Consider the following 12,013-nt stretch of genomic DNA (forward strand, 5'->3'; position numbering starts at 1 on the left):
ATTCTCTCTTGGGGCAGGATGAGGCCAGCTTTCCAGGTTTGCTTGCTTGCTTGCAGAAGGGTGGCAGGGAGGGAAACCACTCTTGTTCTTTGAGGCTTCTGTAAGAGCAGGGACAGAATTCTAGTTAATACACTGATGGAGTCAGCCAGACCCAGGTTTGAATCCCACCTCTGCCACTTAGCTATGAGGCTGTGAGGACGAGACGCGAGCTCCCTGTGCCTCAGTTTCCTCAATGCCTGATGTGAACAGTGATGCCTTCCCTAGAGGGAGGTTGCAGACAGTAAATGAGCTGTTGCGAGCCAAGTACCTGGCATGGAGCCTGGCACAGGAGGTGCTCCACAATGCTGGCTACAGCCGACGTCATGGAGTTTCCTGGAGGGAGGACCTCCGTGCCTCCAAGACGGTTCATGGCTGCCCAGTTCCTCCCTAGTCCTCTTGAGCCCCAGGCCTCCTGCTGGAAGGAGCTCTATGCCCCATGGTTGTCGGGAAATGCCCCATGAGCCCTCCCACACAAGGGTCCTTTTATTTCCCCTTCAGCCCACAGACTGCCCATCTGATAAACTTGCTCAGATTCCAAAGGTAGCTTTGTTTTAACCCTCCCAAGGGCTAATCTTCAAGGCATTTCATGGCTGAGCCCTGCTCTCCTGCTGGCAAGCTTCTCTCCAAGAGTATTTAACCCTCTCTGGGGCTCCACAGCCAATGTCCAGAAGTTTGGGGCACTGGGCTTGCCAAGCTGGAGTCAGAGGCTGCTCTTTTGGTCACTTGAGCAAATGGTGGCTCTGAGGATGTATCTTAACATCAGTTCCTGAGACTTCCCAATGCGCCTTCCTCTCAACCATGACTTACCCGTCCTCAGAGTGCTGTGACTTAACCGTTAACCAGCTGTTCACAGTTGGAGAGAGTGAGGCACAGGATAGTAACCTAAAGAAGGTACTGGAGTCGCAAAGTTCTGCAGGGATTTAATAATCCTGGGATTAAATAATAGTGCGGAGTAAGCACGATAAAAATACATGCAGTGCCCTGTTCTTAACAGTTTATTAAAAGTCATTGAATCCTCCCCACAATTCTTTGAGGTCGGTACCATTATCATACCCATTTTTCAGGTGAGGAAACTGATGTTATATGACATGCTCAGTAGTGGTGGAGCTGGGGTTTGGACCTAGAGAGTCTAGCTCCTGTGTGTCCTCCAGGGTGTCCTTTAGGATTCTGCCTTTCTAAAGTGGATGTTTGGAAAGTATTTATTGAAGGATAATGAAGCCCATCATCTCCCGTGTCTCGGCTGGTATCAGGTTCCCAGCTCGTGTAATGAAGAGACAGACGTAGGAATTTCTCAGGTCTTCTAAAGCCTTTTGCTGGCACTGGCTCCCCCATGTCAGCTGGGAGCATCAGAAATGCTTCTGAGAGAAAAACAAATACTGTATGCTAACACATATATATGGAATCTAAAAACAAAAATCATTCTGATGAACCTAGGGACAGGACAGGAATAAAGATGCACACGTAGAGAATGGACTTGAGGACATGGGGAGGGGGAAGGGTAAGCTGAGACGAAGTGAGAGAGTGGCATGGACATATATACACTACCAAATGTAAAATAGCTAGTGGGAAGCAGCTGCATAGCACAGGGAGATCAGCTTGGTGCTTTGTGACCACCTAGAGGGGTGAGATAGGGAGGGTGGGAGGGAGACGCAAGAGGGAGGGGATATGGAGATATATGTATATGTATAGCTGATTCACTTTGTTATACAGTAGCAACTAACACAACATTGTAAAGCAATTATACTCCCATAAAGATGTTAAAAAAATAAAATAAAATGCTTCTGGATGAGCACCCAAGGGCCTTAGCTAATCCTTCCCTCGTGAGTTCCCAAGGCCTGGCTCCTGTGTGCAGGAAAGCACTTGGTCTCTGGAGGCTGAAGACCTGAGTTGGAATCCCAGCTCTTCTATTTAGTTGGTGTGCCACCTTGTGCAAATGGCTAGGTCTCTCTGAGCCTGAATTTCTTCATCTGTAAAATGGGCATAGTGAGAATTCCTTCTTCCCTTCCAGGGTTGTTGTGAGAATGTCTGGAAACAACATCCTTCTAGCCATATAGTGAAAAACACTAAACAAATGTGAGATGTTATCTGACTGTGGTGGAGTCCTTGGGGATTGGCACCCAGCTCTGCTCCCCGGCTTTCCATACTCTGCCATCTGCACCCCTTCAACCTTAGGAAGATAGATGCCCTGGATGTAGGCAAGGCCAGTTTTGTGGGGGGCTTTGGGGTGGCCAAAACTGGTTTGGGGCAAATGATTGTATCATTCACATTTTTACAATGAGACAGTGAGTTGCTTAAGGGGAGAGCCAAGCCTTCCTCATGCTCGTGTCCCTGTTTCCTGACCCAGTGCCTGCCCTATTGGGGTACGCAGAATAAAATGGTAAGATTGTGATGTAGCAGAATTTGGGGAGCAACACTTTTCCGTGCCTCAGCCCTACACTGTCCCTTTGGAGGAAGTTGCCTGCCTCCTGCCCTAGGTACCTTGAATCCCCACACTTGTGCCCTGAGGGTCTCAGAAGTGCCTGACATCACATGGCTCTCCCAGTGTCCTCCACTTCATGGTGCTCTAGTCACGTGTTGGTTTCCAGGCAGTTGTAGATAACAGCTCAGTTGCCACTGACAGAAATCACTACAGTGAATGATGGAGACTGAAAAGGCAAACCCATGCTCAGGTGTTACCCAGCCAGAGCCTCCCTCCTGACAGGCGGTGTCCTCCAGTAGAGCTCTAATGCTTGCAAGGGCCACTTCCTAGGCTTTCTTTTTTTTCTTTTCTATAAATTTATTTATTTATTTATTTATTTATTTTTGGCTGCGTTGGGTCTTCATTGCTGCGCGCAGGCTTTCTCTAGTTGCAGCAAGTGGGGGCTACTCTTCGTTGCAGTGCAGGAGCTTCTCATTGCGGTGGCTTCTCGTGCAGAGCACGGGCTCTAGGTGCATGGGCTTCAGTAGTTGTGGCATGTGGGCTCAATAGTTGTGGCTTGTGGGCTCTAGAGCACAGGCTCAGTAGTTGTGGCACATGGGCTTAGCTGCTCCGCGGCATGTGGGATCTTCCCGGACCAGGGCTCGAACCCGTGTCCCCTGCATTGGCAGGCGGATTCTTAACCACTGCGCCACCAGGGAAGTCCCCTAGGCTTTCTTAAATCCCCAAATCTGAAAACACCTTACAGCCCTTTATGTCCTAAATAAAATGCAGCCAAGTGTGTGGAAAGAGTTGAAATTTCAATTTCTATTAAAGTTCTTGAAAAATAATTTTTATTTTGGCTGAAGCCTTTGCTGAAACAAATTCTTGAATTGCTTTTCGTATTTTCATGAGGGTGTGGCGAATTCATTTGGACAATAGATGTCTGCTATCTCGAAATGTAACATTCTTCTCTTTATTCTTTTTAGAGCTTGTATTTTCTGGGGCTCTCCCCCCTGTTTCTTTTCTTCCCCCGGAATGAGAACCATCACTTTCTGAAATTTCATTTGGTCTTCATTTCTATCTCCAGCACTAGCTATTGCCATTGTTCAACCAGGAAGTTTCCATCACATCACAAGGTTACTATGTGCCTGAAGTTATGCTGTGGAAGCTAAGCGGCAGAACCTGGGCAGAGAGCCATGGACTCGTTTGCTTGGGGCGAATGAGATTCAGATCTGAGCCTTAGGAGAGCTTCAATTTATCCCCCATCATGAACCTTTAGCCCCCATCTCTGCCATAAATCCCCCAAGGCTGAATACCTGTAGTGCCTTCATGTGTTCAAGATACTTTACTTCAGATGTGCCAAGGAGAGCATTTACTTGGGCAGATTAAGGAAAGGTGAAGAGGTAATGAAAAGAGATTTTCATTTTTTTTAAAAAATTGAGGTATAGTGGTTTACACTGTTGTGTTAGTTTCAGGTGTACGGCAAAGTGATTCAGTTATATATATATGTATATATATGTATCTATATATATATTCTTTTTCAGATTCTTTTCTGTTATAGGTTATTACAAGATATTGAATATAGTTTCTCATTGTTTATCTATTTTAAATGTAGTAGTGTTATCTGTTAATCCCAAACTCCTAATTTATTCCTCCTCCCACCCCTTCCCCCTTTGGTAGCCATAAGTTTGTTTTCTATGTCTATGAGTCTATTTCTGTTTTGTAAATAAGTTCATTTGCATCATTTTTTTAGATTCCACGTATAAGTGATATCATATGATATTTGTCTTTCTCTGTCTGACTTACTTCACTTAGTATGATCATCTGTAGGTCCATCCGTGTTGCTGCGAATGGCATTATTTCATTCTTTTCTATGGCTGAGTAATATTCCACTGTATATAAGTACCACATCTTCTTTATCCATTCCTCTGTCAATGGACATTTAGGTTGCTTCCATGTCTTGGCTATTGTAAATAGTGCTGCAATGAACATTGGGAGTGCATGTATCTTTCCGAGTTACAGTTTTCTCTGGATATATGCCCAGGAGTGGGATTGCAGGATCATATGGTAGCTTTGCTTTTAGTCTTTTAAGGAACCTCCATATTATTCTACATAGTGGCTGTACCAATTTACATTCCCACCAACAGTGTAAGAGGGTTCCCTTTTCACCACACCCTCTCTAGCATCATTTGTAGACTTTTTGATGATGGCCATTCTGATAGGTGTGAGTTTTGATCTGCATTTCTCTAATACTAATTAGTGATGTTGAGCATCTTTTCATGTGCTTTTTAGCCATCTGTATGTCTTCTTTGGAGAAATGTCTGTTTAGATCTTCTGCCCATTTTTTGATTGGATTGTTTGTTTGTTTGTTTGATATTGAGCTGTAAGAGATGTTTGTGTATTTTGGAGATTAATCCCTTGTCAGCTGCATCATATGTGAATATTTTCTCCCATTCTGTAGGTGTCTTTTCATTTTATTTATGGTTTCCTTTGCTGTGCAAAAGCTTTTAAGTTTAATTACATCCCATTTGTTTATTTTTGTTTTTATTTCCATTACTCCAGGAGATGGAGCCAAAAAGATATTGCTACCATTTGTGTCAAAGAGTGTCCTGGCTGTGTTTTCCTCTAGGAGTTTTATAGTATCCAGTCTTACGTTTAGGTCTTTAATCCATTTTGAGTTTATGTTTGTGTGTGGTGTTAGAGAATGTTCTAATTTCATTGTTTGACATGTAACTGTCCAGTTTTCCCAGCACCACTTATTGAAGAGACTGTCTTTTCTCCATTGTATATTCTTGCCTCCTTTGTCATAGATTAATTGACCATAGGTGCGTGGGTTTATCTCTAGGCTTTCTATCCTGTTCCATTGATCTATATTTCTGTTTTTGTGCCAGTACCATACTGTTTTGATTACTGTAGCTTTGTAGTATAGCCTGAAGTCAAGAAGCCTATAAATCTTAATTTCTATAGTTGTAAATTTATCATATTTACAGTACATACTTTGTGGGGTTTTGAGTGTGCTTGGGGCATGGTATATGCTTGGTAAGTGGCTGTTGATAATAAGATCTGCTATAGTCACTTCTCAAGTCAGATATGTTCAATTTCCTGGCTACAGTCTTGAGAGTGCTTGAGCTGAAAGGAACTTGGGCACCATCTTCTTTTGGACGGAGCAGGAGACATAGAACCTGCGTGGTTTTGAGTCAAGCCCTAGATTTAATTTGAGGATAACAGATTATTAGAAACCCGCTTCTGATGTTACCTCTCAAGTACACCCAGAGTTGAGTGGGTCAAATGGTGGCATTTTCTCACTGATATTCTTCTATTTAATAAAGTACAGCATGGAACACAATAAGTTATTTTCATTTTGAAAGAAGAATAAATGTAGCCTGAAAACATTTTATTTTCCCTCAACTTGTCCCAGTGCAAAAAGGCTGTCACCTACCGTTGATCTCACTCAAGCTTCACTTTACAGATGAACTGACCAATCCCAAAGAGCTAAACCTTTGAGAGCAGGGCCCACCCCTGAGACCCAGTGCAGTCCTCTGGAATCAGGGCTGGAGCAGGGGCTGTGGGTAGCAGCCCCTTTCCAGAGTGACCCAGCTATTAGGTCACTGGCTCTGGAACCAGATGGCCTGGGTTCATGTCATGACACTGTCCTCTGTGAAGTTGGGGTCACCTCATTTCTCTATGCCTTGTTTTCCTTACCTGTAAAATGGGTTAGTAATCCTCATATCTACCTCGCAAGACTGGCATACAGATTAAATGAATTAATAGAAGTAAAGTTCTTCAAATAGTCTCGGGCTCATAGTGAACACTGAATAAATGTTAATTATCATTCCTTTGGGTTTCCCCTGCCTAGAGATTGGCCGGACCAGAAATTACAGGGGCAAAAGTTCCTTTCTTGTCTTGAAGTTGCTGATGTGGAAGGAAAATCGCAGCTCTCCAATGGAGCTGAGCAAGGGGCCTGGCTGGGTGGTGGCTTAGGAGACAGGCAGCCTGGTGTTCTGTCCACAGTAGCACGAACAATTCCGGCCTCCCAGGACCCAGAGATCTGACTGGGAGAGGGGCGCCTTGTGCCTGGAGGGTCCAACTGGCTGTGCCTGTCGCCTTTGCCCCCAGAGTCTTGCGCCAGCCCAGCTCCCCCTGCCTAGGGCCTGATTCTGGGTTCAGCCAAGGGAAGCAGACTTTGAGCAGGTCCAGCCTGCAGTGTTACTCACAGGACCAACATGTGGTTTTAATCCAGCCCTCTGAAAATATGCTTATGTATTCCCTCTCACCCGAGCCATGGTTTTGTTACGAAAATTATTTAACTGGTCTTTAAAAAATGGAACAGAAATTCCAAATTGCAAAATCTCTGCCAGTCTCACCCAGAGTCTGAGTAGTGATGAATCAGTGATCAGCCAGTGGGGGCTGCTAAGTAGAGGACAGAGGTCGGGGGATGGAACAGAGGGGCTGTCACACCTTAGTGATGACTCCAGAACTAGAGCCAAACTTGATTTTTATTACACACACACACGCGCGCACACACACACACACACACACACCCCATGTGACTTCCCTCTGCCCCTTCTCCCACCCAGGAAACTCCCACCAAGAAACACTGTACAAGTGCTTTGTGATTCTGTCTGTTGTGATGGGGAGAGGAACATGCGATCTCTGTATTCTCCCCACCTTCCCTGCCCTGCATGTTATCCCACCTGCCAAGGCAGTTCAGTGGAGGACCAGGTTTTCGCTGTCTTTTTTTGACATCCGGGAGTTGAGAAAATATGGCTTTGCCTCTGTCCCTGCCAGCTCGTTCCTGTGCAGCAGCCGGTGAAAGTCATATCTGATGAGCCTGGGATGTCAGGGTTTACAGCAGGGCGTTCTGGGAGGTGGTCTGGGGAAGGGAGAGCTGGTGCCCCAAAGTGAGGCCAAGTCCTGACTAATTCTCCCAAAGAAGAAGAGCATTCCTTTTCCTGCGGCCCTTTAGAAATGAGAAAAAGTCTCCTGCTGGTGATTACAGTACTAACTGTAATCGAGTCCTTTTCTCTAAATGTTCTAGTTTCTCAAACTGTGTCTGTGCAGAGGCCACCAGTGTATGTTGGAATTTTTCCAAAAAGTTCTTCTCAAAAGACCGCTCTGGTTTTCATTTGACAGAAGGCGTCCTCCATGCCATCTGCCCATCTCACGGGGGAAACTGGTTCACAGGATGTGTCCGTGACCAGGTTGCACCATCATCGTCGTCAGAGCCTGTCGTGCATCTGTAGTGACACCACCATGCCCTTATTAGTCAAGGGAAGGGCACTACATTGCTAAACTGCCTTACTGTTTTCTGACAAAGGGCACACATTGAGCCCAAAAGAAATCACCAAAGGATCTGTATTAGTTAGGGTTTGCTGTGATCATGCTGCATAGCAAACAGCCCCACAATCACAATGGTTTACAACAGCATACACCCTGATCTTGGTTCCAGGGCTGTGGGTATGCTGGGCCCAGTAGGGGGTGGCTGGGTTAGGTCCAGGCTGGGGACTGAGTTCAGGTCTGCTCCACGTGCCTTGCCTGGGACATGCTCCTGTCATGGTGGAGGACAAGTTTGCAAGGTGGCAAACACCACACAAGCACATTTAAAGCCTCCAGTAGGACGTGGCCTATGTTTTGTCCACTTACATTCCATTGGCAAAAGCAAGTCACACGACCGAGGTCAAAGACAGTGGGTGAGGAAGTGTATTCCATCTTCAGTCAAGCCATGGCAGGGTGAGGAGGAAAGAATAGTGAACAAATGATTCCATCAGTGGGCACTTCCCTGGCGGTCCAGTGGTTAAGACTTCTCCTTCCAATGCAAGGGGTGCGGGTTCGAACCCTGGTCAGGGAGCTAAGATCCCACATGCCTCATGACCAAAACACCAAAACAAAAACCAGAAGCAGTATTGTAACAAATTCAATTGAGACTTTAAAGAAATGGTCCACATCTTTCCAAAAGTGACACTGTCTTTCACTTCATGTTTAAGAGCTGCCTGCACCCTGTATGAGGGAGGCGATGATGGGGAGTTTGGTGGCGGCTTCTGTGTCCAGCCCAGCACAGCCCGCAGCTTCTCAGTGATCCGGGCTCTTTACTAATCTCCTGGGTCCCCTTCCTACAGTTGTTAGGGAAACCAAAATCTCAGTCGTTTCCTTTTAGGCCTTGTGCATACATCCTTCTTGGTTCCCACCCTTTCTCTCCTCAACTTCCCATATACTTTTTTTAAAAATTTTAATTTATTTATTTTTGGCTGCACTGGGTCTTCGTTGCTGCGCGCGGGCTTTCTCTAGTTGCAGCGAGCGGGGGCTACTCTTCGTTGCAGTGCACGGGCTTCTCATTGCGGTGGCTTCTCTTGTTGCGGAGCGTGGGCTCTAAGTGCGCAGGCTTCAGTAGTTGTGGCACGCAGGCTCAGTAGTTGTGGCTCGAGGGCTCTAGAGTGCAGGCTCAGTAGTTGTGGCGCATGGGCTTAATTGCTCCACAGCATGTGGGATCTTCCTGGACCAGGGCTCGAACCCGTGTCCCCTGCATTGGCAGGCAGATTCTTAACCACTGTGCCACCAGGGAAGCCCTCCCATATACTTTTAAGCCAAGTGATTCCTTCCTGTTCCATCCTGGATTATCTTTGGATGGAGCCTCTGCAGGGCAAGACCCTTCTCACTGCCCAGGTGGCCTCCTCCTAATTTATGCTTGTGGTTTTATGATGAAAGAGTTTCTCTTTCTGTCTCTGCCTTGAGCTGTACTCCCAAATGTCCCCATTGCAATATGCCAAAACCCAGGAAGGGGTGGTGGTGGAAATTTTTCCGATCCCAGAAAAATAGAGGGAGTTCGGAAAGTGGGGACAGAAACCCTGATCCCACCATGTAAATGTACCAAACTATGTAGTGGGTCCTTTCTATATTTTGACTCACTTTTTTCTCATGCCAGTCTTTGGAGGGAGGACTTATCTCATTCTCCCCCATTTTATAACTGAGGAAATGGGGCAGAGTGGTTGTGTATCTCACCCATTGTAACTCAACCCAGAAGGGCACAAGCTAATCTAAAACTCAAATGTGTCTTCCCCAAAGTTTTTCTGGCTACTCTCTTTTTTCACCCCGATTCCTCTGCAGCTGTGAGCGGATGTGCCTGCTGGTCCAGTGGGCATCTTCTCTGAGAAGTTAAGGGGGGGAGTCTTGGTGAAAGGGTGGGAGGTGAGATTTGAGGAGGGAGGAGAAACAGAGCAACTGTAGAACCAGACACCATTCTCCTTTCCCTACTGCCGCCAGCGTCGCAAGAGACAGTGCGTGTGTTTTGGATGGGAGAATTGGGGGCGGGTTCCACTGGCCAGTGTGTAGCAGTGGGGTCAGTTGGGTTCCACCAGCAAACTTTCTAGTACATTGTGCATCATTCTTTACTACTTTCTCTAAAGTTCTCTTTATTATTCAGCTGAATATTTCTCTCCAGAGGATGTTTTTACAGTTCAATCAAAGCAGCTTTTCTTTTCCCAAAAGCTTTGCTTGTGTGGCCCTACAGGGACATCTGCTCATGGCCGTTTTGAACCTTTCTCTCTGCACAACTGCACAATTGCCAACTTTCCCCAGGTTGTCTGAAGCCAAGTGAGGCCTAGAGAAGGATCAAAACAGTCTGTCTTCTTGAAACGTTTTTAAAAGATGATTTATTTTTCCCTAGTGGTATCCGGAACTTTGAGAATCCAGATTATGAATCCAACTTGAAAACATAGTTTTCTTTTTATTGTAGAAGGAAAAAACAAAACCAAACAGACTTCTTTGTCCATGGCCATTTCTACTTTTAGTTTTAATTAAAAATACTGGTATTCTTGCCAGCTGTTTGACTCTGGGCAAATTAGCACTCTGGACCTTTCAGTTTTCTCATCTGTAAAATAGGAAATGGAATAATTCCCATTTCCCTACATTGTTGTGAGGATTAAAGGAGATAATAACTCATATACAATTGAAAAGTTAACATCAATAATGGGATCTGCAGTTGGTTGAATCTGGGGATGTGGAACCCATGATTATGGAGGACCAACTGTGTTATCTGGGTTTTTCACAGTGCTTATCTATGCATGTATTACACATATGTGTGTGTGTTAAATAGTAATAAAGATCATATTAAAATATATCTAATAAAGGCAAAAAGTTAGACTCTCACTTCAAAAGGATCATCAGCTAAAGGCATCTTAGGGGGAGACAAAGATCATCTGTTTTATAGAAAAGAGGCTCAGTCCCACTGGGCATATCCTGTGGCATTATATAGAATGCCTCTCAGAATTGTCCCTTTGAAGGATGGAGGCTGGGCATTTATTTACCCACTGACTTTTGTCACCTATGTGTTGAGGGTTGTCCCCAAAGGTGTTAATTTCCTCTGTGCCTCCCTGAGAGTGGGCAAGAAAGCAGGGAATGGTTCCGGGGCTTGAGGTGGGGGGATTGTCCACTGTGAGGGCAGCTGGAATCAGTCGGGGGCCCAGGGGAACATAACACAGGGCACAAAAAGCATACTCTATAGAGAGGGGGCCCCTGGAACCCCAAACAGAAATTGGAGGAGACCTTCTGAGGATTTATCTGAAGGAAAAGAAATCTTGAAGAGATATCTGCACTCCCATGTTCATTGCAGCATTATGCACAATAGCCCAGACATGGAAATAACCTACATGTCCTTCGATGGATGAATGGATACAGAAAATGCATACATGTATACAATGCAATATTACTGAGCCATAAAAAAGAAGGAAATCCTGCCATTTGCAACAACGTGGATAAACCTGGAGGACATTATGCTAACTGAAATAATCCAGACAGAGAAAGACAAATACTGTATAGTATCACTTGTATGTAGAATCTAAAAAAAAAAAAAAGACTTTCAGCTATAAAATGAATAAGATCTGAGGATCTAATGTACAGCATGGTGACTAGCTAGTATTGTATACTTGAAATTTGCAAAGAGAGTATATCTTAAACATTCTCACTACACACAAAAAAAGTTCTGTGTGAGGTGATGGGTGAGTTAACTAACTTGATTGTGGTAATCATTTCACAATCTATACATAAATCATCATGTTTAATAATTTAAATATACACAATTTTATTTGTCAATTATACCTCAGTAAAACTGGGGAAAAAATGAAAAAAAAAAGGGAAGAAAAAGAAAGGATTCTTAGGGCTCCGAGGCAGGGTAAAAAGCCAGTCTCATCTTAGATTTCTCCACAGCACCATTTGATGTTAGAAAACTGTGGAGCAGAACCTACAAGCTATTCCAAGAAAGAAACTGTGAGCAGTATTGTATATCTCGCCAAACTTTCTTTCAGGTATGAATGCTATAGAAAAATAGTTTTGAACATGCAAGAACCCAGAGACTATTACACCCATGAGTACTTCTTGAGAAAATTATGGAGTTTTAACTTCAGTCAACCAAGAAATAATGGAAAACTAGGGCAAAAGGGGACAGGCGTATGCAAAGAATATATTTAACTGAAGAACTAAGACCGAAAAAATGTGAGTATTGGAGTAATAGAGTAGAAGGGACATGTTTTATATCCTAACAATATAGAAATGACACAAATAGAAAACTTTGGAAGGTGAATGAGG

General features: G+C 44.6%; 1 protein-coding gene across 4 annotated transcripts in view; it reads left to right on the plus strand.

Annotated features, from left to right (window-relative positions):
* GASK1A (golgi associated kinase 1A) overlaps positions 1-12,013 on the plus strand; it is a 67,828-nt gene that overhangs the window by 34,212 nt on the left and 21,603 nt on the right. Inside the window, exon 1 of one of the 4 annotated variants that reach the window (XM_082348604.1) lies at positions 3,545-11,733. The exons of 2 other annotated variants lie outside the window; for them this stretch is intronic. The gene's annotated coding sequence lies outside the window, so the exon portion shown is untranslated. Of the gene's footprint in view, positions 1-3,544; positions 11,734-11,871; positions 11,921-12,013 lie in introns of those variants that run through there. One more of the 4 variants, XM_082348605.1, reaches the window with a different exon arrangement.

This window comes from Balaenoptera borealis (genome assembly GCF_965194805.1).
Source record: "Balaenoptera borealis genome assembly, chromosome: 12".
Classification (NCBI taxonomy): Eukaryota; Metazoa; Chordata; class Mammalia; order Artiodactyla; family Balaenopteridae; genus Balaenoptera; species Balaenoptera borealis.